Below are 23,518 nucleotides of genomic sequence, written 5' to 3'. Positions count from 1 at the left end.
CCCCTTCCCACCACCTCCCCCCCACCTCCCCTTCCCCCCCACCCCCCTCCTTCCCACCACCTCCCCCCCACCCCCCCCCCTTCCCACCACCTCCCCCCCCACCCCCCCCCCTTCCCTGAGGTGGAGTCACGGGCCAAAGGACACACAGGGACACAGACACACACACACGTAGACACACACACACACACGTAGACACACACACACACACAGACGTAGACACACACACACGTATACACACACACACGTATACACAAACACACACACGTAGACACAAACACACACACGTAGACACACACACATAGACACACACGTAGACACACACGTACACACACACACACACACACGTACACACACGTACACACACGCACGTAGACACACACACACGTACACGTAGACACACACACATGTACACGTAGACACACACACACATGTACACGTAGACACATACACACACACACACACACACACACATGTACACGTAGACACGTACACACACACACATGTACACGTATACTCACACACATGTACACGTACACACACACATGGAGACATACACACACACACATGGAGACATACACACACACACACATGGAGACATACACACACACATGTACACATACACACACACGTATACACTCACACACGTATACACACAGGTATACATACACATAATGTATACACACACACATGTATACACATACATGTATACACACACATGTATACACACACACACATGTATACACACACACACATGTATACACACACACACATGTATACACACACACACACACACGTGTATACACACACACACACACACGTGTATACACACACACACACACGTGTATACACACACACACGTGTATACACACACACATGTGTATACACACACATGTGTATACACACACACATGTGTATACACACACATGTGTACACACACATGTGTACACACACACACACATGTGTACACACACACATGTGTATACACACACATGTATATACACACACATGTATATACACACACATGTATATACACACACATGTATACACACACACACATGTATACACACATACACATGTATACACACACACACACATGTATACACACACACACACACACACACACTTATACACACACACACATACAATGTATACACACAAACATGTATACACACACACAAACATGTATACACGTGTATACACACACATGTGTATACACACACACGTATACACACACACAATATATACATACACACGTGTATACACACACGTGTATACACACACACACGTGTATACACACACACGTGTATACACACACACACGTGTATACACACACGTGTATACACACACACACACACGTGTATACACACACACACGTGTATACACACACACATGTGTATACACACACATACGTGTATACACACACACGTGTATACACACACACGTACACATACACACACACACACATGTATACACACACACATACAATGTATACACACAAACATGTATACACACACACACCCCAGCACCACCACATCAGCACACCGGTATGCCCCCCCAGCACACTGGCATTCTCGCCTCCCCACCATTCCCAGCCCCCATCAACACCATCAGCACCCACACATCGCCACCTTTGCACCTCCCCCATCGGCACACCCACATCCGCACCCCCACATCAGCACCAAACCCTCCCAAATCAGCACACCAATACAATCACCATCAGTACAGCCACAGCAGCACTACCACCGCACATGGGCCGCGTGGACCACTCCCCACCCAAATGCCACACCCACACCACAAACATCCCGGGCAACGCCGGGGCTCTCAGCTAGTATATATATATATATATATATATATATATAAAAACATATAGTAGCGCTAGTAAGTGATAAGGGTTAAATGTGCAAAGTGTTGTGAATAACATAAAAATGTTTAAAAAATATACTAATGTGAGTGATGAATACTACACTTATGATTTATATAATCAGTGATGGTTGTGTGGATGATGAACTGGTATCAGCATAGCAACAGTCTATACGGAAGAGGCAAGCTTCTATGTGGTCAAGCCTGACCACAATGATAATTACATAGACAAAACAAAAAGAAGCGCCAATTCCGTATAATAATATATAATGGTAGGAATTTATTAAATGACCAGAGCAGTCATATAGACCAATGTTAGATAGGTGTGGTTAAAAAGCAGTCAAAAAACAAGTAATTGCAGTGTGCAGCAATGCGTGAGTGACATGCAGAGGGTATAATACAGCGAGGTGACCAGGAAATTGTGAAGGAAGATGAACAGTGGGGCTGGTAATGGATAAATAGCAGTAAATATGGCTGCTGACAGCCCAGTGGATTGCTATAGTCACCAGTAGGAGAATGTTCCTTCTCAATGGTATTCCGGTGTACTCTTCTCAGACCTGATGGAGCACGGTGTTTGACTCCTCTGCGTACGGTCTGGTTCCAAATAGGGCAATGACGTTTCCAGATGGTGAAAATACCAACTCCCTCCCGTGGCACACAAAGATGAACTGCGTGCCAGAACCTTGTGTAGAGGCAAGCACTTCCTGTTTGTCAGACGGCGCTGTGGCGCCGAGTGAAAGTTTGCAACAGGCGCCTCTATCTCCAAATGCAGAGCGGTGATCCGTTCCTGGAGCTCCTCGCAGACGGTAACCACGTCACCGCGTAGCTGCTTCACTGCGTGTCTACGTAACGACGTTCCAACGCGTTTCGTCACTGAAAGTGACTTTCTCAAGGATACTTGAGCTCCAGGAACGGATCACCGCTCTGCATTTGGAGATAGAGGCGCCTGTTGCAAACTTTCACTCGGTGCCACAGCGAGGTCTGACAAACAGGAAGTGCTTGCCTCTACACGAGGTTCTGGCACGCAGTTCATCTTGGGATTTGTACGCATATATTACATGATGCCCCCCATGCCCAATTTATTAGAAAATATTATCGTTATATAGATGATATTTTCGTCATATGGGATGGTACAGAAACAAGTTTACTGGAGTTCATGTGTTATCTGAATTCCATCTCTTCTACAATCGGGTTCACTATGAGTTTTAGTTCCAAAGAAATTACTTTTTTGGACACGGGTCTATGAAGCTGATGGCATACTCGCTACTAGGGTCTACCTAAAACCTACTGATAAAAACACCTTATTACAGGCATCAAGCCATCATCCAACACCTCTTAAACAGGGTTTACCCTATTCACAACTTCTGAGAGTCAAAAGAATAACAAGTGACCCTGAGGAAGTGGAAAAAGCCTTGTCATCAATGGCACGAAAAATTCTATGAAAGGGGTTACAACAAGACAGACATTGATGATGCTATGTCCAGAGTAAGAGAGATTGACAGACGCACACTTTTGGTATCCGCTAACAAAAAAGATGAATCCGGACAATTTAAAGTAGTAAGTACACACACTACAGCATCTGGTTTCATCAAAGACAGTGTCCAAAATCATTGGCACATTTTGTCAAATGACAATAAGATAGGCAAGTACTTTACTGAACCTCCTCTGTTTTGTTATCGTCGGGGACCAAGACTTGGAGATATGCTGACTAACGCAGATCCAATCAATAAGTATGTGCCTAGCAAAACATGGTTAAGTAAGAAGACTGGATCATTTCGCTGTCACGGATGTATAAATTGTCAGTTTATGCAGCTTGGTCAAACATACAACCATCCACGTAGTGGTATTCGAATAAAAATTCAACATCATCTCAACTGTGAATCTAAATTTGTAGTTTATATGATCAAATGTCCATGTGGACTGCACTACATCGGCAAAACTACACGGATGTTGAAAGAGAGAATGGCAATACATCGCTCAACTATAAGAAAAGCACTACTAAGTGACATAGTGGATGAAGATTTAAAATATCTACCAGTTGCACGTCATTTTAAACTACTTCGACACTCCCTGGCAACCATGCGATGTATGCCGATCTTCCAGATCCAGCCACTACCTGGTGGTGGAGTTTAGGTATTAACTCTTACTCCAACAAGAAGCAGGATTCATTCATGACCTTAAGACAATGGCACCTCATGGACTAAATGAGGACCTCAAACTCGGTTGTTTTTTATGAAGTGATATATTGTAACCAACAGTTGTTCATGTATGGGTTTCTGTTTTTTGTTTTTCGTTTCATTCATTGATTATTTTGTATATCTCGTGTTTTCACCCTGTCTTTTCACTTTGGTTTTCGTTCCTACCCTGTGGGCTATCTATCTTTTTATTGCTCCTTTTGTGTGTTGTTTAGATTACTTATTTGGACACAGCTATTTGCTTCCACGTTTCGCCCTCTCCTGGTCATCAATTATTTAATACTTGTATCTTTATCCATGCAACATATCATAAATATGCAGGGATAGAAAAACATATAGATACAAATCCCATATCAATTATAAATGTACTTTATTATATGGTTTGACATACAGGGGGGACTGAAATTGATGTTAGCATAATATGTTTCCTAGTTTAACAGCACGTTATGTTTGTTTACATCAATATTAATGTTTACAAGGGGAGCCTGTTTTCTAATTTTATTCCCACGGATATAGGGTTTTTTAAGATGTATATGTGCAGATTGCATTGTGTTCATACTGGTCATGGCCTTTTTTCTGATATGTTTAGCCATCATTGTGATTATGCTGGCATGTCATCTGTGTCTTCTGCTGTATGTTATACGGGGAATGGTTTGGTTGCTATGGACATTGGGGACGCATTCTGGTTATGCGCATATATTATGGATGATACAATCCCGCCTCCTGTTTTTTGTGGTGCCGTTAGCCACGCATGCGCATATGTTAACCTTCGTTCAGCAGGACGGGTTACCATGGCAATGAGGGACGCTGCGGGTTGCGCGCGCTATACCCGATTGCAGTAAACATGGTACCGATAGTCACGCATGCTCATAAGGCTCTTCTTTGTGTAGCGTGGCGGGCTTCCATGGCAACAGGAGACGCTACAGGCCGCGCATGCGCATTTTATGCCATATGGTGTCCCATGTGTACCATGTTGGCCTTCCTGGCTCCGGTTACACTGCATTAGAAGCACAGAATAACAGCTTGTAATGAGGCTTTAAAGGTAGGCGGTGCTACGATTTGAACAGAGTCTTTGTAAATATTGACTGTCCTATCAGAGCTATTCTTTCAGGTGACACAGTAAGAACAAGCATTGCAATTGGCACATTGGGTTTTAGCTACCACTTGATGCGTCGTGGGGTTTTGAGAATTGTTCTCATTGGTTGATAATTGCATAATTTGTGTACACTGGTGAGGGTATAAGTTACAGTGGTCTTCATTCTAACACTGTACAACCCTGAGGAAGGTTCCGTTTGCAGGAACCGAAACGTTGTTTTTTGTGTTTCAATACACCTTTTGAAATTTCAACCCGTGTGTGCTGTCTCTCCTTACTGGACCATCATCTGGTAATATACATCTATATGTATATATATAAAAAAAATGTATTATTATTTTCATAAACAATGTTAACTCGTAGTTTGTTTGGCTGTTCTCTACCTAGTTGGTTCTTGGCTGTTGAACTGTGTCAGAAAAACTTCCCAAACCCTTATCTGCCCTCAATTCTTTCTCATTTTGATGCATTGTTGGGGCCTATTTATGGCAGCTGTAGCCTTTTGTAATCTTCTGTAGATTCTCCCCATGGGTATTACTCTGCATGTAAAGTTAAGTAGGCCAAGTAATGACTGCATCTGCCTGAGCATAACTTTCTAAGCTTTTTTGCAATGAGCTCAGTGTTTGGTTACATAATTCTTTGGCCAGCCTTGATTGCATGGCCACTGCATCAATCTGTATGCCCAAAAATGATCATGTTCCTGTGGGACCTTCTGTTTTTGTTTTTTGCTGTTGGTACTCTCACTGTAGCTTCTGTATCAGCTTGACGCTGGCGTCCAACAGCATCATGGACCTTTGGGAGGGCCATTGTGTCCTAGCTGGCTGTGACTACTGGCTTTCCTGTAGCAATGTTTTGAGTGGTGGTATCCCCCACAGTGTGTGCATGCGTGAAGGAACCTTCAATCACCTCCCATTGAACACTGTTTTTCATTATATGCCAGAATTCCTGTTTTTCAACTCTTCCCTGTGGTTGGCTCCCTGGTTGATCACCTAGCTCTTTCGTAAAGGGACCGCTCTTTTCTAACATCACAAGTAACCACAGACCAATGTATTTTGTGCTCAAATTCTAAATCCTATTCCCTTGCATTGTTTGCCTGAACTACTCATCATACATATGCCATGGAGAGCCCCCTATATTCTGTGTGCTCTATAAACCAATTTCGGCAGGAGGGGTATGCTGTAATTGCAGGATAACCTTGAAGTGTCCAATTCCCACTTGGGGGAGGAGGGCAGGGGCCTTTTCAGATTTGACAAGGGACCTAGAGGGGCATATCCAGATGACAATTGGGACAGTGGGGGGCGGGAAACGGTGGTACAGTGAGATAAATTGTTACCGGAGATAGAGAGCTGCTCAGAGCCTGTCTAGCCTGGGGGCAGTGCTGGGAGGTCTAACCCTTTTCCTATTGGGAGGAGCGGAAGCCATGGAAGAGTTGTGGCTGGGGTGTCCCAGTAGTGGATCTGGATGAGCAGCCAGACCCTGAGGGACATATCCTCGGGCCGATATGTCGGTAGCCAAAGTAGATCTGGTGGGATAACATATTGTTATGGTGGGGTGCCAGCTTCCAGCTGGGATCGGAGACCGCGGGGAAGGGTCTCACCTGGCAGGGATTGCTGTCTCTGTAGCGCTGGGGCTGTGACCCACCTTGCGTCTGATGCAGAAGATCTGGCTCTGTTTCGGAGTCCAGTACGTTTTGTGGCTGCCTGTGTAGGGCCTTGATGTGCCTGCTTGAGTGCTGTGTGTGACGACTGCCATCATGGTTCATTAGCGTGAATAATAAACTGAATTTCCGTGACTGCAGCGGGTGCATCTCCTGGAGGTAATTCAGCATCCACAGAGAGAGAGACAGCAAGGCAATTTCTTAAAATCTTGCCGTCTTTATCCCCTTCACTCCACCATGCCTATTTTTAACACCTGGCTATGTGTTGAAGGCCTCTTGAGAGCACTTATGCCTTCCGCATACAGCCATCAGCCCCACACCGGGCAGCCGCGCTGCCCTTTGTTTATCCTCTGGGGGGGGGGGGGGGGGTGAGGGAGGCGGCCTCACTCCACTTATGGAGGATACAGCCCCATGCTAAGAAGTACTTCTCTTCTTTACACTTTTTCACCATTCCCTTTTGGTCTTTATACATACTGCCTCCTATGCTCTTCGGCTTGGTAAAACCAATTTGTGGGCCAGTGTTGTCTAACCGGTTATATGTTCAAACAACTCCCAAGGACCATGACTTTGTGCTCCTTGTTTATTATATTCACTTGACTGCTTATGTCAGCCATTCACTCCCAGTCTAAATCACGATGGAAATGTTTAGCTGCTCAGTGGACAGGCACGACTTAGTGGTTAGACAAAAGTGCCTGCCTCAAGCAAGCAAGATGTTGCAATTTTTCACATTGGTCTCTTTCTATAATACTAGAGAATATTTAAATTATAGATGTTGCACAGAATAATAAGCGAAAATTAGGTGTTGATTGCATGCATAATTACTGTTTTTCTAAATTTGTAGCTCTAAGCAGTTACTTCCTGTTTGTAATGTAAGCACATGAAGCTATTTTATTCTATGATGGCATCTTGCATAGATCAGTTGTTTTGCGATATCAATCTCAATATTTCGAAAAGTATATTAATCCGCAACAATATATGGTTGCTGCAGAAGATTGTTTTGTATTGCAGTGTGTTTTTTATGAAACAATCAAGTTAAAGGTATCTTATCTGCTTTGTGTACAGAACATGTTTCTAAAAACAGAAGCAGGATGTGGAGACGGTTTGCTTTAAGGATGTCTTGTTATTAAGCTTTTAACGGTGGTTATTGTTGATGGGACATTTTTAAGCAATGCTTGATCGGACTTGGTATTTGTAGTTTTTATTTTCGGTCACAGCTATATCTAAGAATAAGTTCCTTAAGTCACTCCTAAGGAAGATCTCAATATGGACTTAAATGTTGTCATGTTTGAATTTTTTTTTAAAAATGGCTGTTTTTTCACTAGACCTCTTGTGAGTTTCAGGCTTTTTTAAGTCACTGTTTGTAAGGAATGAACACAATTAATGGTCGGTGCACCACAATATTTATATATTAAGGTGTGCTCTCTACCTAAAGGAAATCATAGTAATACTACTACTACTACTACTACTACTACTACTACTACTACTACTACTACTACTACTACTGTGATCCTTAAGCAATTTTAGTATCCAAAGTGCCTTTCAATGTTCACATAAGTCCAAAAAGATTTATATAGGGCAACTCACGCGATGTGGAGTACAAATTCCAAGATGAAACAAAAAATTGTTTTAAAAAAAAATCATTTATTCTTTTAAAAACATTATGGTGGAAGATGCCATATCCTATTCAAACCGGTTTAAACACCATTGTCTCTTCATCAGGGGGTGCCCCTACTCCACCTGTCACACTCTTTAAATATACATTTCAACTAACCATTTAACAAAACACAATTTAAAAAACAAACCAAATTTCTCCCTAAATTTAACTCTAAAGGGCCTTTTGTACTCAATTCTTCAATCCAAATGAGATCTCTACACAGCATTTATTTTTGCCAATTACAGTGCCACCTCTGAGGTTTTTGATACCGGCTCAATGCCACTAGCAAGGTTGAGCATGGCCCCTTAGGCCTCGGTCCCGCTGCGCTCGGTGGCGCGGGCGGCCATACGCGAGTTCCCCACCAGCAGGGGAATCCTGCGGAGCCGGTCCCGGTCCCCCCTGGCTGCACAGTTTACTACACACTGTGGCGCGTCAGCCGCTATGGGATACAAGAGAATGGTGATCCCTAGCGTTGACGCGTCACGTGGTGTGGCTGTGAGCCAATGGGGAGGGGAGTCTTCGGGAGGAGGAGAGGCTTCGGGGAGCGGGGAGGAGTGTGGAGTGAAAGCAGCGTGAGTGCCTGTCTGTGTGTGTGTCTGAGTGCGTGCGTGCCTGTCTGTGTGTGTGCCTGAGTGCGTGAGTGCCTGCCTCTGTCTGTGTGTGTGTGTTGCTTTACTTACCTTCAATCAGCAGCCCGAGCCGTGGAGGGAGGGGGGGGAGAGTAGCGGGTCCCTCCGCTCAAGCCACGCCCCCCTCCCGCTCAAGCCTCCCACTCCCGCCCACCTCCCGCTCCCTACAGACCGCATATCGCGGTCTGTGTATGTCAGCGCCCCTCCTGTCTGCAGTGCGGGCGCGCTGACTCTGGGAGCGGGGCCTTAGCCTTAGAGTGGCACCTTAAAGTGACAATTTTTAAATGAATATGTAGTTATAGATACACATTTATTGTTCCTCATGCAAAACTATAACTTCAACTTATGTGACATGGAACTAATTGCTTTGTCTCTTCACCCACAGGCCATATTATCAAGATCTGGAAAACTGCCAGAGTTGTCACAATCTTCAAAAGTGGGGACAAAAATGCCGTTTCAAACTACAGGCCAATATCTGTTCTCCCAATACTATCCAAAGTCATGGGAAAATGTGTTCACTTCCAGTTAAGCGAGTACAGTACTATACCAAGACAAGTCTATAAACACACAGATAGCCAGCAAGCTCTAAGAAACCCCAAAAATTACATATATAAAAAAAAATACAGTATATATATATATATATATATATATATATATATATATATATATATATATATATATATGTGTGTGTGTTTTATTAACTTTGTCCAGCTGGTCTCAGCTATTTTGGAGGTTAGTGGCCCCTCTCAGGGTTTAAGCTCGCGCCTCCCCACTTTCCATGTAAGCAGGTCTTTTCATGCAGCTGGTTGGGACAGATACAATGCGATCATTCTTCCTTTAATTATAGAGGTAAATAAGAATTTTAATCAGTTGGTGTTAGGACCTGCAAATTTGGTCATGCCTTGATGTGTCTTGCAGGCTTAAAATGTTTTGGCAAAAGGGTTTAACTAAATGACCCTTTTTCAAGAGAGATATATAGGTATTTCACTGTGTATTTTTGTTATATTGGATGTAGCTTTGGGCTTCTTTGTTTTTTGTTGCTTTAAAGGCTGCCTAAATATATGGAATGCCTCATTGTGATGGTCGGAGGTAGCTGGTCTTCATTAATAAAGGTGAAGCCCGGCCGGTTGCCTCTAGAGACCATGGTAATGGGCCAAGAGGGTTAACTTTTCGGTCCAGTAAGGTAAAACCATGTATTTTCTGTAACCATGTTCCCATATACTGTCCCTTGCAGGGTTGTGGGATAGAAATGCCAAGTAGGGTTGTGAGTTCCGCCAGGAGATAGCTGCAGGAAAGTGACTTTGGGAGCAGGAGATTAAAGGTGGATATTAGGGATCACCTAGGGTTAAAAAAGGGTACTAAGTGTTGCTGACCGGAGTAGCCGGTAGAACTGTTATGTTACCCGCAAATAGTGTCTAATTTGCAGGTACCTGTCTGTACATAAGGACGGGGTGGGCTATGGAAGCCCCATGTAAAGTATAGCAAAAACATGACCTGTTTAGGGGCTTTTGGGGTTCCCGGTGTCTGAAACATGAGATTTTGGGAGTGAAAGTTTTATGTGGGATATTTGGGTCGACATGTACTCCTTTTTGTTTGCAGGAGTTTGGGGAACAAAGTTACTGGAAGTCCCCCTAATTCTCCCCGGCGTGCGGGCATGATTTGTGGATACACGAGGAGAATTACACTGAAGCTATACAGTGTCCCCCAAGACTCCTAGTTTTCAAGCCAGGTATCCCCAACGCAGGTCCCGCACATATATAAGGTTCCCTAAGGTTTATACTGTATTAAAGTATGGCTTATTGTATTTTATACATTATGTATTAATGTCCATACAGCCAGATGTGGGTTAGCATTTCAATGCTACCTGCCCAAGTATAGGGATTCCCTGTGTTAATTGCAAAAGACATGCAGGTTTGTGGCACATGGTGAGGGGGAAGGGCGGTGGACTTGCTATCTTCAGACACAGCCTTTGTTTCATCTAGATCCAGAGGTGTCGGGACCACCGGGGGTATGCGGCTATTCAGGAAAATAGTTGCTAGGTTTCAAACTCATAGGCACGATTTTCATTGGCAATTGCTTTGAATTTTCCCCTCATTTAATGCACAGCCATAATCCGTGCTCTGATTGGCTGCCAGCCCTTTCAAAGTTAGTTAGACAGAAAGCCCTATCTAAGATAGTGCTGTGTAGCACATAGCTCTCTTTTTTGTTGGAGATTTGAAGAGACAAGGAGCTGCTGGTGGGCTTCTCAAAGGTGCTTCTGGGTGAAAGAGCTATACACACCCCCAGAGAAGGATGGAGAGGCCCAGCCAGCAGACTGGAACCAACTGGAGCAGATAGGGTAATGCCTTTTGCTGAAGCAGGCGCCCAGCAACTAGGAAAGACTAGATTTCACCCCAAGCCCCAAAGTAAGTGCGTATATTCTCTGTATTTTGTGTTTCTGTGTTTCCGAAGGTCTAATCCAAATAAACCTAATTTTATTTCACTGCCTTGTGACTGATCCCTTAAATATAAATGTGTTAAAAGACCTGGTCTACCGTGACATTCATCTTAATTTCTCTAATACTTCGACAGATGCCATCTTCACCTTTTTCTCTATCTTTCTCCAATTCCCCTTTCCTCTCTGACCATCTCATCTCCTTTTCCCTCGCTCACTTCTCCCCTTCTCCACCATCATCTACCCCTCGTTTCTGCAGAGACCTGCGCTCTATTAATCTACCATCTTTTGATTCCATTTTGCGCTCCTCCATATCCTCACTCTGCTCCAGACCCTGACAACCTGATCAGGAACAACAACTTTTGCCCTATCCTCCTCTCTTGATCTACATGCCCCATTTTCTCTCTGCCATTCTCGCCCTTCTAATTCCAGACCCTGGCAAAATTGCCATACACACATGCTCCACTCCTGTGCTTGCTGCTCTGAACGCCTCTGGAGGAAATGTTACACTCTCGCACACTTCCTTCACTAATGTATGTTATTCTGTTTCAACTCTGCCCTCAGGCTAAACAAGTCTGCTTTTCTTCACTAATCAACACGCACTAGTCTAACCCACGTCGACACTTCTTTGTCTTTGACTCCCTACTCACACAATCCTCTGCTGCCTGTTTTTCTTCCTCCATCTCACCTCAGAACTTTGCTGACTATTTCAATGAAAATTTGGAATCGATATGTCAGGACATCCCCTCTGTATCCTCCTCCCATCCGATACCTCTTCCTAATTCTCCTCCCTTCTTTTACACTTTTTCCACTGTCACAGAGGAGGATGTATCGTTGCTGATCTCCTCTTCTCCATCTGCCACTTGCCCTCTTGACCCTATTCCCTCCCATCTCCTAAAACCTCTTGCTCCTACTATAATCCCTACACTCACACACATTTTTAACTCCTCCCTCTAATCTGGTACCTTTCCCTCCTCCTTCAAGCATGCAACAATTATACCATTACTCAAAAACAGCAAGCTTGACCCTATCTCTCTTTCTAACTATCGACCTGTCTCCCTCCTGCCGTTTGCCTCTAAACTCCTTGAATGTCTTGTATTCTCTCGCTTGCTCCATTTTCTCACCACCTATTCTCTCCTAGACCCTCTACAAGCTGGCTTTCACACTGCTCACTCCACTGAAACAGCCTTCACTAAAATAATTAATGCCTGCCAAAGACAAAAGTGATTACACTTTGCTCATATTACTCGACCTCTCTGCAGCATTTGATACTGTGGACCACCCTCTTCTCCTTCACATTCTCCATAATCTTGGTATCCATAAACAAAACTCTATCCTGGATCTCCTCTTACCTCTCCCCCCATCATACTTTCAGTGCCTCTTGCTCACGCCACCTCCTTTATCGATCTCTCTGTGGGGGTACCCCAGGCCTCTGTCCTTGGACCTCTTCTCTTTTTACACTCTCTAGGTGACCTAATCACATCTTTTGGGTTCAAATATCACTTCTATGCTGATGACCCACAGATTTACTTTTCAACCCCTGACCTTACACCTGCTGTGCAGACAAAATGTTCTGAATGTCCCTCGGGTATATCATCCTGGATGGCCCTTCCACCGACTTAAACTTTACATGTCAAAAACAGAGCTCCTCATATTTCCTCCCAAACCTAGCCTTACTACCTCCTTCTACATTACTGTTGTAAGCACTATCATATACCCAGTAGCATGGGCACGCTGCTTAGGGGTCACACTTGACTCCTCTTTCACAATCTCCCCTCGCATTCTAAAGGTAGCTAAATCTTGAGGTTTTTTCCTCCGCAATATTACAAAGATTACACATTTTCCTCTGTTTTTTTACTGCTAAAACTCTGACATACGCCCTCATTCTCTCCTGTCTCAACTTCTGTAACCTCCTTCTGTCCATCCTTCCCGCTTCTCACCTGTCTCCCCTACAATCTATCGTAAACGCTGCTGGCAGAATCACTACTCTTTCCTAAATCTGTCTGTCTCCCATGCTAAAATCCCACTCCTGGCTTCCTATCAAATCCTCTATCACACACTCAATTCTCACTTGTAAGGCTTTACACTCTTCTGCCCCTCCTTACATATCAGCCCTAATTTCTTGCTATTCACCATCTACACTCTTGCATTCTGCTCAAGGATGTATTCTGTCTACCCCTTTTTGATACTAAAATCCTCTCCCACCTTAAACCTTTCTTACTGACTACCCCACACCTCTGGAATGCCTTTCCCCCTCAATATCTGACTAGCACCCCCTCTATCCACCTTTTTAAGACCCATCTTAAAACACACCTCTTTAACGAAGCGTATGAGTGGTTGTTACTTTTACACCTCATACATTGACCTTTGCCCATTGCAGACGCACTTACTAGGGTACCTTCCTACTGTCTCGGTAAGTAGGAAGAACGTACAAATTAGATCATAAGATCTTCGGGGCAGGGACTTTTCCTAAGTGTCACTTTTATGTCTGAAGCACTTCTTCCCATTATGTTCTATTTGTATTATTTGTTATTTATATGATTGTCGTGCATTCCTGCTGTGAAGCGCTATATACATTAATGGTGCCATATAAATAAAGATATACAGTTAGGTCCGGAAATAATTGGACACTGATACAAGTTTTGTTATTTTGGCTGTGTACCAAAATAAATTTAAGTTACAGTTAAATAACGAATATGGGCTTAAAGTGCAGCCTGTCAGCTTTAATTTGATGGTATTCACATCCAAATTGGAGGAAGGGTTTAGGAATTACATCTCTTTAATATGTAGCCCCCTCTTTTTCAAGGGACCAAAAGTAATTGGACAATTGACTCAAAAGCTGTTTCATGGACAGGTGTGGGCTATTCCTTCGTTATTTCATCATTAATTAAGCAGGTAAAAGGTCTGGAGTTGATTCCAGGTGTGGCATTCGCATTTGGAAGCTGTTGCTGTGAACCCACAACATGCGGTCAAAGGAGCTCTCAATGCAAGTTAAACAGGGCATCCTTAGGCTGCAAAAAAAAAGAAAATCCATCAGAGAGATAGCAGGAACATTAGGAGTGGCCAGATCAACAGTTTGGTACATTCTGAGGAAAAAAAGAACACACTGGTGAGCTCTGCAACACAAAAAGGCCTGGATGTCCACGGAAGAATACAGTGGTGGATGATCATAGGATCCTTTCCATGGTAAAGAAAAACCCCTTCACAACATCCAGCCAAGTGAAGAACACTCTCCAGGAGGTAGGCATATCATTATCCAAATAGTGCAATATTGTCAACCCCAACAAATGAAATCAATGTTGATAGCTCTATAGAATTTGCACTCACGTGTACGACGTGATAATAAGGCGTTGTGGTTATTAGAAGTTACCAACTTTAGTTTCCAGATAGGTACTCCAGATCCATAGAAAAGGAATGGAAATCCATATACAAAAAAGGAAAAAGCAAAATAGTATAATACTGCTTTTAATATTAAAAACACAAAGTATTCCACTTACATAAGTGTCTTGGTGGTGAGCATTCAGACCACCATGGGTCATATGGACAGACAGTTATCTTCACAGCAACAGCATCTGCTCCGCGGCCATCACAGCATACACTTGGCTGATTAAAGTAGTCCTCCACTCTGGATGTCACCAACAAAGTGCCACTCTGTAGTCAATGATTCACCCAACGCGCGTTTCCACTTAAAAGTCTTCCTCGGGCTAATCTCAGGATCAGATTATCCCCTGAGGAAGACTTTTAAGTGGAAACGTGCTGGGTCACTAGTGTTTATTGATGATGATGTGATGTGACAAAAGCCAGAAGCAGCCGGATGAATTCTGAAATGTATAGGGATATATTGTCTGCTCAGATTAAGCCAAATTCAGCGAAGTTGATTGGATGGCACTTCACTTTACAGATGGACAATAACCCAAAACATACTGCGAAAGCAACCCAGGAGTTTTTTAAGGCAAAGAAGTGGAATATTCTGCAATGGCTGAGTCAATCACCTGATCTCAACCCGATCGAGCATGCATTTCACTTGCTCAAGACAAAACTTAAGGCAGAAAGACCAACGAACAAACAACAACTGAAGACAGTTGCAGTAAAGGTCTGGCAAAGCATCAAAAAGGAGGAAACCCAGCGTTTGATGATGTCCATGCTTTCCAGACTTCAAGCAGTCAGTGCCTGCAAAGGATTCTCGACAAAGTATTAAAAATGAACATTTTATTTATGATTGTGTTAATTTGTCCAATTACATTTGAGCCCCTGAAATAAGGGGACTGTGTATGAAAAGGGTTGCAATTCCTAAACGTTTCATACAATATTTGTGTTCAACCCCTTGAATTAAAGCTGAAAGTCTGCACTTCTATTGCATCTCGGTTGTTTCATTTCAAATCCATTGTGGTGGCGTACAGAGCCAAAATTATGAAAATTGTATCAGTGTCCAATTATTTCCGGATCTAACTGTACATACTGTTATGTCTGTGTACTTCACATGCACGCCTACATATTGTATTGTATGTCTTTATTTATATAGCGCCATTAATGTACATAGCGCTTCACGGTAGTAATACATGTGGTAATCAAATAAATAACAGATAATATAAATAACAGATCATGGGAATAAGTGCTTCAGACATAAAAGTAACATTAAGGAAGAGGAGTCCCTGCTCTTAGGAGCTTACAGTCTAATTGGTAGGTAGGGAGAACGTACAGAGACAGGAAGAGGGAGTTCTGGTAAGTGCGTCTGCAGGGGGCCAAACATTATGTATCATGAGTTCAGAATATCCACAGTGCTGTTCATATGCTTCTTTAAGCAAGTGTGTCTTAAGGTGGGTCTTAAAGGTGGATAGAGAGGGTGCTATAAAATGATAGCCTAATGTTTATTTCCGCAGGAGAAACGGTTGTCTTTTGAACCTCTTACGCATGCAGTATGTTGTATGATATGATTTGTCTAATCGCAATGGTGACATATGCATTTGTTACTCTTATGAATTGCTGTCACGCCCATAATTTCTTATATTTAATAAAGTCCTCCAACTAAGTGGGGATTTGATTGTCACCTCTCTGGGATGCACAAGTGATAATTAAAGACCAGGTTTTTTTTCAGGCTGACAGCCAGATCCTGGGCTATCGTCCCTCGCCTTCTAAACTACACATTTAACTTTTAGCGGGCCATCTGTTACGCCCCCCCAATTAAGCCCTCCTTGTAGATCAGCATAGAAACTGGAAGGGTGTCTATCATAAAAACAATATCTTGTATTTTTAAGACAAACGGTAACCACATTAACCCCCTGAGGCACCAGATTGATTGATTAAAATACTTAATTTTCCCGCTATTTTTATTACACTGAGTATTTATTCAAAACTCTTTTGTAGATGCAGATGTTCAAAATATTCCGTTAATGTTTGTGCAATATCTGTTTTTTAAATGTTGTGGCATAATATGCATGCCTTATTCTTCTTGTATTTTTGTTTTTGGAAGCTATTTCTACTCCAAACAGAGTATCTGGTTACTCACAACATTAAGCATTGAAAATTCCAAGGAGGAACTTGGGATCTTGGATCAAGCATTTCTGGGCCCTAGGAAGGGGGCTAGGTTCTTCCCAGCTCACAACTACATTCAAGGCACTATCGGCTCCGAATGGAAATTCGTGGAAAGACATAGAAATACGAGGTGCTTTACTAAAATGTACCCGTTCCAGGAAGAAGACTGAAAAACAGGAGTTATCCTCCTGAAGTGGTTGCGGCGATTGCACGCATAGCAAGACATACGACTATCCCTTTAGAACATTTTTCTTCTTTTAAAGAACCATTTGAACGACATACTGAGAGACTGTCTTGGCCAGCATATCCAGAATATTTGTTGGACGTTTCCATAGACACTCAATGGAGGCTTCCTCCACTTCCCACCCTGATAAAGCAGGGGTTGATTCTCTCTGCCATTCCGGTTTTTCCTTTAGTTGACGGCATGAAAGGTTGAGACAAAATGTTTGAGAGCAATGGGTTTTTCAGACCAAGTCATTAAAACCTTACATCACTCCAGGAAACATGTCACCTCAGCTATATATTAGAGCCATCAGCGAAGCTTATACTTCCATAGGGAAGGGTCCACCATAGACTATAAACGCTCTTTCAACAACAAATTCTTGGAAGGAGAATGCACAATCACAAGATATCTGGAAGGCAGTGGCATGGTCCTCATTGTATACCTTTTATCAACATTATAGGTTAGATCTCCAGGCCTCGATTGATGCAAGATTTAGGGGGAAAAGGGTTTTACAAGCCATAATTATGTCCGCTACTAAGGATGTACCCACCCAATCTAGTTAATGGCTTTGGAACATTACAGCTGATATGGCTGCCATAGAGGACGATGAAGAAAATAGGAAATGTACCTACCAATATTTTGGTTTCAAGTTCTCTATGGCAGCCAACTTCCCTCCCTTGTTGTTCTGTCTATTTTGTTCATTTGGGATTTTTAGGAGCTTGGATAGCTGATCAGGAAACAGGCCATACCTCCTTTATACCTACATCAGAACTCTTGCCCTATCCCAGCTAGAGAGAGGAGTTATCTCCCTGCTATTATGGCTGCCACTGCGGACTTGAAGAAAATGAAATATTGGTAGGTAAACTTTCTATTTTCTTTGAGAGTAGATCACAGAAAAAAATGCATGAAAAATAATTTAAAAAATTTAATGTATTGTTTAAACCTGTTCAGTCAAATCGAAAGACAGCTCAGCCAAACAGAGTAAGCGTTAAAATGTCAATCATATGCTTTAACTTTGTTTTGATAGAACGTGCCCATGATGGGTGCATAACAAGATCCCCAGCAATGTAATTAAAAAGGATAATAGGTGTTCATCAATTCAGTTAAATAAAAAAGCCTCCCTTGTTGTAAACAGCAAGCCTAGGAGATAACTGTAATGTGCATCATGTTTTATACACAAGCACTCTCTGTGAAAGTCCAGTGTGGTAATATATATAAAAAAAAAATCCAAAGGTTGCTTAGATGTCTGGCGGGGACCACACAAGGTGCTATGGCCAGATCACAGAAACTGCCGAATGAACAGGGTACCGGAGATCTACCCAGCAGCCTGCTGGTGCTTGCCCAGCTGGAACACCAAGATAGCAAACTTGCATAATCCCAAAACTTGACTGAAGGATACTCAAAAACTGGGTGGCTGCTGGAGGTAGGGTGTGAGCGTGCTGCCTGTCATGAGCAAACAATTTCTTCAAAGTACAGGTCTCCAACAGAGATACAAAGTAGAGCTCTTCGCGCAAGTTCATAATGAAATTCTCCATTTAATATGGAAATTAAATCCACCTGATGAAAGGTCCATTTGGGACCTGAAACATTTGGTCTATCCACTGTTCTTCGCTGTCACATGAATGGAGACTTTAACCAGGGGCCATTTGATCAGAGCAGACCTGGGAGAAAACCCCCCGGCACAGACATTATTTGGTACCCCAAATTTAAGTACATATAGATGCTGTAGCTGATCCCTGTGCGGTAATGTGCAGGAAGGTAATTTATTCTTCCAGCCACAGTCGGGTAAGAAATCCTTCATCAAAAATTTCTGCACTTGTCTCAACCGTAAAGTCATTTACTTGATCAAATGCCCCTGTGGGTTGGGTCTTCTGGGTGAGACCACACAAAGCATCAAGGATCGGTTCAGAGAGCACAAGGCTGCCATACGTAGGTGTGACATGGAGGCCCCAGTGACACACCATTTCACACTAGTTGGACATAATGCAAGCCAACTTTGGTACCAGGTAATTGATGGGGTTGAGAAGAGTCACCGGGGTGGCAATCTGGTCAGACGATTTCTACAGAAAGAGACTAAATGGATCAGGTTGCTAGGCACCTTGATGCCAGATGGAATTAATAAAGAGTTGGATTTGAGATGTTGTTTCTAGTGGAAGGATTTAGCCTATTGACAGACCCCCGATAAGTGTTGCCTCAGTGTTAATACGTCACTATCTAACATCACAACAGATGCCACTTTTTGTGACCTTTAGCCTTGGTACATGGATTTTGTCTTTACTGATGTGCTTTCTTTGCCTCTCTCTCCCAGATCCCTGTGTCCATTCGTTGTGCCATTGTTCCTTGTTTTTGACAGGTGTGCCCCTAGATTACACCATACGTCCGACCGTTAACGCCATCTTTTGCTATTGATCCGTTCTTGATTGCAGTGGTCATCACTCACTCTACTCGGCTCTTCATGTCTGATATCGTCTCCTATTTGGGATCTTTCCCATATGCTACTCTTAGGGTTCCACATGCCTTCACTTTGTCCTTATAGGCTATTGTTGCTGACATATTAAGGGTTTTCTCTATCGCTGTGTAACGCTTGACTGCCCGCAGACCTGGCCAGTCCCCAGTACTGAGGTGGGTAAGGGTATAACACGCACCCACAGCAGTGAGGGCGTGCCCTGAGTGTGGTAAGATACGTTGCCGGGTCTGGTGAGAAAGGGTTAGCCTGATACTTGCTGCGTCCAGGGGCGCCAGAGGTCCGAAGGTAGAGATCCGAAAGCCGTAGGTCAAGGGCAGGAGAGAGCAGCGTAGTGAGGTCCAGAGCCGAGTCCAGGGAGTAGAGAGGTACACAAAGTCTAACGAGACCCGAGATCAAATCCAAGGGTATCAAACGAGGGCAGGGACTGGAGCGAGAGCTGCAACACAAAAGTGAGCCAGGCATAGACCTCCGTACTACAAGAGCCACAGGAAAACTATGCAGAGCGAGGAAGGAGAGGGCAGACAGGAACTATAAATGTTGGAGAACCGAGCAAGAGGTGGAGCGGGGGCTTGGCTGACCAGCCCCAGGGATAGGTTCAGATGGCTGGTGTGGTGTTCCCTAGTGGGAATAGCCTCCAGCTGATGGGAGGTGGAGCCAAGGCTGCAGGAGGAGTGTAGAAGAGGACAGGTGCGCGCTCGCCCTGTAACACTCCCGCGCACGCGCCCAGCAGCGTGTGGGTGGAGGCGGTGTGTGCCACGGAGGACCCGGAGCGGCACCTGACCGAAGCGGGTAAGGAGCCGGCGGGGAGGAGGCCTGGGACGTGCGGCAGTACTGGGAGCCGGGGTGAAGGGGACCCGCTGTAAGGCGCGTGTCCCCCGATCCCTTACACACTGGCGATGTGTTGGTCACCAGATAGACTATTTGTGGGGTTATTTCACCAACTATTGCCACTCCTGGCCTCCCTTGACTATTTTCATCACCGGTAGTTTACCAGGAGGTTACATACCGGGTTTTGTGGGCAGTCATTTCATTATTAGAGAGATCAAGCTTTGGTATGACTTATTTCAGCGGTGCGCAAACTGGGGGGGGGTGCCCCCCAGGGGGGGCAGGAGATTTGTCTGGGGGAGCGCGAGCGGTTGCAGAGGCCCCACGCTCTTCCCCAAGGCATTTAAATTAAATTCTGGGGGATCGCGTGAGGCCTCTGCAACACTCCCTTACCTTGCTTCAGCCGGCTGTGTGATGCGTCGCCATGGCAACGCGGCATCAAATGACGGCGCGGGGTCATGTAACATGATGTCACGTGTCAAATGATGCCGTGGGTCACATGAACCGGGGCAAGCAAGATAAGGGGGCGCAGCAGCATAAGTTTGCACTCCCCTGACTTATTTAGTCGTACTATTTAATGATGTTTGACAGTTTCAGTGTCTTGATCTCCTACCAGGATGTTTTATGTTTCTAACACTGCTGACCATTTGGATCCTTATCCCTGGTCTTCCAGAATTTCTCATGTTAAGGAGGTACATTCATACACTGTTTAACACTACTCTCTCCCCCATCCCTGTCTCCTTTAACAAATGGTCCACATTAGACATTTAACCTCAACAATGTTGCATATAACGATTCACCATTACCTTTTACAGGGATGTTATGTTTTTGTGCTCACTAGAAATATGCTGTTCTCTTGTCTTCCTTGCGTTCCTGCACGATCGCTGGGATGTTGCCATGACAACGCTGTGGTGATCCCTGCACCTCCGCATCGATTTTACATACGCTCTGCTGCAAGCTCGGACGTCATGGTCCCTGATGTCAGACGCACAGACTCCCTGTACTCCGTGGGAGTCAGTGTCCTGGCAAATGGACTCCACCCTTGGTGACGTCGGATGTTTAAAGGGCTTTAAAAGGATGGCGTGTGGCAGAGCAGACAGCCGTCCTTCACTACAGAGCTTACTGATTTGGGCGATTTGCATCAGAACTATGTGGTTTCTGCATCACGTAACGTTACCCCCTTTGGGGATTACCCTGTATTGAGGATTCCAGCTACTGAACTTTCAGTTTCTTATGACATTTAGCACTTTGCCTTACTCCTGACCCCTCATTTCGGAGCTATACCAAGCAAACCTTTTTCCATTGATATAAAGGAAGGCCTTATTTGAGGGCAGTAAGGGAAGTGCCACAGACTTTTTTGGTCTTTGAGAACGGGCCAGAAGACGGGACTCGCCCGTGAAATGGTGCCCCCTTTTCATTTGCATTTTGTCCTCTCTCCCTTCCCTATTTTCCCCTCTCCCTGACTGTTTTGTGATTTCCCCTTGTTATCCCTGGTATAGTTCCCTTTCTGCTACATGTTGTTTGTTCATTACACTCCATGTCGGATATTAAAAAATGTTGCCCGTAGGCACTTACCTGGGTCCGCCCTCTGCCTCCAGCGCTGCGTTGTCCCATTGTCATGGCAACATGGCTCAGTGGGATGTCACATTGCTGGCCATGTATGTGTGATCTGCGTATGCGGGCTGCGCATGCGGGACCGAAACTGGCTGGCCAAGCGCATGCCGCCCCCAAATTCTGCCATTTTAAGCCTAATGGGAAATCTGCCACTGATTACACTTTTATTGTGTCCTTGATAGTGCATATATCTTTTTATTGCTTTCATTGTATTATTGTGTATATGCACTGTGCCTACACTGATCAATTATTACTCATTATTTGAACAATCTTTTTTTATTCTAGTAACATTCTTTTTTTGGCATATATATGGACATTTGATTCGTTATTCACACCTGAGTGCTAGGAACCTAGTTGGGTTTTGTTATATTTTAATACAGACACTGATATCTAACATACAGTATCAAAGGGGTACTACTCAGTGTTGCATTTAAATAGGTAAAAGAGTTCCTGACTTATTACATTTTTAAACAAGCTACATACAAACCGTAAGTTTTGCATTATGATATTTGGTATGTGTATGACTTGTATATATCCATCTCCCATATAATTCTATTATTCTATTGGGTAATTTTCTGATGAAATTCGAGCAATTTGATAGAGATTAATAAACCCCCTAATGTCTAATAAATACTTAAAGCTCGGATTAAGTGGTTTTAAAAAAACATTCTATACAGGGATATTTTGGGTAACATTAAAGGAAAATAATAATAATAATTTCATAATAATCATGCCTTTGTATATAGGAATGATCCATTCTATGAAATAGTGTGGTCTATAGCCACAGTTCAAAACATAAATTGACGTCTACTTAACAGTTCGGATTGGTCAATAAACGAAGAGTAGTACATTTTCTCATTTGGCGCCTGTCATGATAATATCATAAGATTCAGTATTAAATCTGGCACATCAGAGGTGATTGACACAACATGATTGTGTTAAAAAGACATGATTTTTTTTTTATGGCGGGTCAAGACCTCGTCTGCTTTTCATGTTTGTCCAGAAGGTGAGGTTATTTGAGCGATCCTTTTTCGGGTGATGAGGCAATTGAAATATGGCATCACAATTCTTCTCTGACAGTAGAAATAAGCAATGACCCTTTTGGTATAACTTGAAAGGGATGCCTGTGGGTGTTCTGTGAATATCTGGGGGGGAGGGGGGGCGCAATACGACAGTCCAAAAGTATGTAAGTTTACTAAATGTGACATAGTATGGGTCTGACAGCGGTTTGCAAGAATAACGAATAGATATTTGTAACTGGTGCGATTATATGAATCAAACAATGCCAAACACTTCATGTTTTGTGAGATAACAAAGGACAGATATTCATTTATCACT

General features: G+C 43.6%; 1 long non-coding RNA gene across 1 annotated transcript in view; it reads left to right on the top strand.

Moving 5' to 3' along the window:
• Nucleotides 1–23,314, top strand: part of LOC142494976 (uncharacterized) — a 28,630-nt gene extending 5,316 nt beyond the window's left edge. The window contains exons 2-3 of the long non-coding RNA XR_012801635.1: nucleotides 9,471–11,490; nucleotides 16,990–23,314. This is a non-coding gene — a long non-coding RNA (uncharacterized LOC142494976). The remainder of the gene's footprint in view (nucleotides 1–9,470; nucleotides 11,491–16,989) is intronic.
• Nucleotides 23,315–23,518: the final 204 nt, after the last annotated feature.

The sequence above is a fragment of the Ascaphus truei genome, chromosome 5 (assembly GCF_040206685.1).
Source record: "Ascaphus truei isolate aAscTru1 chromosome 5, aAscTru1.hap1, whole genome shotgun sequence".
Lineage (NCBI taxonomy): Eukaryota > Metazoa > Chordata > Amphibia > Anura > Ascaphidae > Ascaphus > Ascaphus truei.
This window is presented reverse-complemented; position numbering and strand designations above follow the sequence as displayed.